Source organism: Salvia hispanica, chromosome 1, assembly GCF_023119035.1.
Source record: "Salvia hispanica cultivar TCC Black 2014 chromosome 1, UniMelb_Shisp_WGS_1.0, whole genome shotgun sequence".
NCBI lineage: Eukaryota > Viridiplantae > Streptophyta > Magnoliopsida > Lamiales > Lamiaceae > Salvia > Salvia hispanica.
Genome location: NC_062965.1, coordinates 36,385,342 through 36,390,122, shown reverse-complemented (window position 1 = coordinate 36,390,122; position 4,781 = coordinate 36,385,342). Strand labels below are relative to the sequence as shown.

At 33.1% G+C, this 4,781-nt stretch overlaps 1 long non-coding RNA gene across 2 annotated transcripts; it reads right to left on the bottom strand.

Moving 5' to 3' along the window:
• Positions 1–2,550: 2,550 nt before the first annotated feature.
• On the bottom strand, positions 2,551–4,036 carry LOC125217544. 2 transcript variants are annotated; one of them, XR_007175744.1, is made up of 3 exons: positions 3,709–4,036; positions 2,838–3,620; positions 2,551–2,705 (listed from the first exon to the last, which is right to left on the bottom strand). It is a non-coding gene; the product is annotated as an uncharacterized LOC125217544 (long non-coding RNA). The 2 variants fall into 2 exon arrangements; XR_007175742.1 differs by having other exon boundaries at positions 2,838–3,607.
• Between the last annotated feature and the right edge of the window lie 745 nt (positions 4,037–4,781).

Here is a 4,781-nt window from a genome sequence, read left to right as displayed (position 1 = left end):
CTTACAAATTTTATAACTATTTGATAATAAAATAATTAGATGACAATGACTATTATAATTATAATTTACTTTTTATTTTTATAAATTAAATTTAGATGTTTAGAATTTTAAGAATTATTTAATAATAAAATAATTATATATATATATAGGGATGTATTCAAATCCTTTTCATATCTTTTGTCCTTTTTCCTTCTTAATCCTAGCCCCACGATTTTGTCATCTGACGGTTAGATTAATGTCACGTGTCATTTAATAATGCACCCTTAAAGACCGAACTAGAGACCAAATTAGGGCCACTCATTTTTCTTATTCTTATGGTTATGATTAATTTACAATTAATTTAATATTTTATTAAATAAAAATGTTTTTTTTTTTAATTTTTTTTAATTTTTTTTATTTTAAAAAAAAAATTTAATTTTTTTTTTTTAATTTTTTTTTTTATTCGATAAAAACTTGCTGGAGTAAATAATGAACTATATTCACTACATAATGAACTAAATGAATGTATGTTATGAACTTATTAATTCATTCAGTCGTGTTATTACTTCATTCCGTTAGTTTATTACTTCATTTATTCATGTTATTATTTCATTCTATTAGTTTATTACTTTATCCCGATACTTTATTACTTCATTCAGTCATGCTATTACTTCATTCCATTAGTTTATTACTTCATAATGTGTTATGACATAATTATCTTTCAGTTGGGTTTAGGGTTATTACTTCATTAGTTAGTTTATTACTTCATTCAGTCATGTTATTACTTCATTCCGTTAGTTTATTACTTCATTCAGTCATGTTATTGTTATGAGCTTATTACTTCATTCAGTCGGGCTATTACTTCATTCCGTTAGTTTATTACTTCATTTATTCATGCTATTACTTCATTCTGTTAGTTTATTACTTCATTCCGCTAGTTTATTACTTCATTCAGTCATGTTATTACTTCATTCCATTAGTGTATTACTTCATAATGTGTTATGACATAATTATCTTTCAGTTGGGTTTAGGGTTATTACTTCATTCCGTTAGTTTATCACTTGATTCAATCATGTTATTACTTCATTCTATTAGTTTAGTACTTCATTCCTTTAGTTTATTACTTCATTCAGTCATGCTATTACTTCATTCCGTTAGTTTATTACTTCATTCAGTTATGTTATTACTTCATTTCATTAGTTTACTACTTCATTTCATTAGTTTATTACTTCATTTTATTATTTTATTACTTCATAATGTGTTATGATATAATTATCTTTCAATTGAAGTAAATTCAGTATATAATGAATGCGAAAAATTACTTCATAACATACATTCATTTAGTTCATTATGTAGTAAATATAGTTCATTATTTACTCCAGCAAGTTTTTATCGAATAAAAAAAAATTAAAAATTAAAAAAAATTAAAAAAAATTAAATAAAAAACGTTTTTATGTAATAAAATATTAAATTAATTCTAAATTAATCATAATCATAAGATAAAGAAAAATAAGTGGCCCAAATTTAGTCTCTAGTTCGGTCTTTAAGAAGGGTTCGACATTGATCACAACTCTATATATATATCTATATATACTCATCAAGTAGCGAAAATAGTTGAGAATTGGTTAAAATTTTGACTAAAAAATGTGAATCTTAATTGATAGTACTTACCATGTATTAATTAGTTATAGATAGTTAATTTGATTAGCTTTCTGTAACATGCTCAACTTTTGTGGCGGTTTGAGGCATGAAATAAGAATGGCACTAGCAAGTCAAGGGGAACTACCCTACACTGAATCTTTGAGACGGGCATTGGACATCGAGGCAACCATGCCTAAAGAGGATGCATCAGTACCTTCACCACTACCATTGCAACAACAACATAACTCCCGAAACAAGAGGAAATGGGATGAGGATCGGACTCCATATGATGACAAGAGGTAAGAACCCACCAGAAATCAAATGCAATATGATGGGAGACGAGACATTCCCAGTCAAAGAGGTGAATACCGACCTAAGGTCCCACTTTGCGTTAAGTGCTCCAAGCACCACTTTGGTGTGTGCAAGGCCGGCACCAATGAGTGCTACAAATGTGGCAGGAGTGGACATTTCTCCAAAGAATGCCCAAACAAGAAAGATGAGATGAGGGTAATGAAGAACTACAAAGGATCACACTCACAACTTCATGTGCTTCAGGCCGAAGTAAGTAGAGACCTATCCCTACCCGCATACCAACACCGGTACCAACACCAAGGCTACGAAGAAGCTACCGGGGAATTGGAAGACAAGATGGAGAAATAATAGTAGACGCCAAATTTCGGGACGAAATTTTATTTAAGGGGGGTAGAATGTAACATCCCCAACTTTTGAACCTTAGTATTATTATTATGATCTTAACTACATAATTATAAATAAGTGATCAATGTAGTATTTATAAACTGCCCGTTTGAATTTTAATATCGATCTTTTGAGTTATAACGAAATCAAGACGAAATATACAAAAGAAGTTGATTGTTTTACCAGGATTAATTTAAAATAATAAATCCGAATAATAGTACATGATACAAGAAGTCCGGTAAAAGTATACAATACAACCAAATCCTAATCTTTTACAATTAGAGATAGGCGTGCAAGTTCGGGCAGCCTTTCAACGGTCGTGCTCAAGCTCCAAGGAAAGCCGATACATCAACGAGGATAGCCCATACTCCTTAAATAGATGCTATTTCCTACAAAAGAAGAGAATTAGAGAGAGAGTAAGAAAATAAATTGTGGAGTAAATCTTTGAATGGATTAAGGAGTACCAAATGAAATTCAATAGTAGATTTGAGCAGGATAGATAGACGGATGAAATTCATTACCAAATCCAATCAAAATCTTTGCAAGATTTCAACCAAGTGGGCAATAAATACCAATGTAGATAGATGAAAGCCACATAAGCTCCTCAAAACACTTTTTGCCGTAGGATCACCAAAAGGAGATAAATATCTCTGACATACAAATATTACAGTAAAGTTAAAACCTTCACCAAGTTAAACCTCCCTAAGTTTTAACCTTCATCCACTTGCAAGTTAAACCTCCCCAAGTTAAACATTCATCCATTTGCATAGCAAGTTGCAAGGTAATGACAAGTATATAAACCTCAAGCATTTTCCACTTTAGGAAACCCATCACTATCAAACATTCTACAAATTCTCTTCATACACACATATAGAATAAAGGAGTACGAGGAAGGAGAGTTGGAGAAAGTTGCAGATAATCGTAGGATCATGCCCTACAATTCAACAACACTTTGTTCCCAGTTCCCACCTCAAAAGGTAAACACCAAGCCTTTCTTTTCTTTCATCTACGTACAAGCATGCATATACAATTTCGAAGATAGAATCTGCCCAAATTTGGAATTTACAACACCTAGCCTAATAGTATGTTTCACCATCAAGTCTTCTTCTAAGTAGCTAGAAAAATACTCACAATTCACCAAACACATGGAATAGAGAGACTAAAATCCTACAATGGCTAGAACTAGATAGTTAAAGAAACTTATCTTATGTGTACGAATCTGTCGGAATTCCGGCGACTGAGTTTCCGCACGCCGTTGCCGACGGTGGCAGCCCCACACCCCGATTCGTCACTAATTTCACAATCTTCACAAATTAAATTCCAAAACTTGTAAATCTAAGATTATAAATCCTTAGAAAATGAAATAAAAGGGAAGAACAATAAAATCCTTACCTTTCGGGAATTCGGTGAGGAGACGGCGACTGTGGTGGCTTCGGGGAGCTACTCCGGCAGCGTGAGGCGCAGAGAAGAAGCGGCGAAGCCGCTACCTGTGCATGCACAGCAGCGGGCAGATCGGGAGAGAAGGGGGCAGCGGCGGCTGAGCAGGGCCGAGAGAGGAGAAAAGAGTATGGGAAGAAAGAGAGATAGAGGAAAGAGAAGAGAGGGAGATGGAGAAGAGGAGAGGAGCGCCGCCGGAGGCGGCGACGGGCGGTGGCGCTGGAACGTGGTGGCGGTGGCAGTGGCAGTAGCAATTAGTGAGAAGTGGAAGCTTCTCTCACATCATTTCTAATTGGGGTAAATGGTGATGAAGATGATACGTGGGTTGTTTTATTTAATTGTTGTTGGGCTAACACTTTAGTTATTTGGGCTAAACAAATGGAATAATAAAATCTGGGCTCAATCTTTTAATAAATTAGGTGTTGTAGTAAATAAATGTAGGAAGGCCCATTTCCAAAATTTAATTATATTTTAGTCTATGTTTTAAATTAAGATTCGATTAATATATTTTTATATGGTTTCTTCTAATGGCATAACCAAGCTAAAATAATTGATCTTTTAAATTATTTTAGAGTTTTGGGTAAAAAGTAAATTTTTGAAGTTAAGTATGAGGTTCAATTCAATCGAAGTCGAGAATAGTGAAAGAAGAAACATTAAATAGTATGCGAGTTTTAGAAAGGTCTTAAAGAATAGAGAAAAATAAAAGGGATTTATTAGGAGGCATGCATTCCTATTAATGTTTAAGAATTTCTTGAAGTCTGATTTGTGTATTATATTATATTGTGATGTTTTCAAAAAGGTTATCTCCGCAAGTTAAGGTCAGAGCAAGAAATTCAAGTTAAGGAAAATTAAACTGATTTGTTCGTTTTGCTACTTGGGGGTTTATTCCGTAATTTTATTTCATGAGATGATGTTGATTTTTAGATTTAGTGATTCGGGTTTTTAAATTGGAGGTTTGATTTTATTTACTTTGTGATGTTTGCGATTTGATCCCAGGAAAAGAGTTGATCTGGGTTGTTGTTTACCGG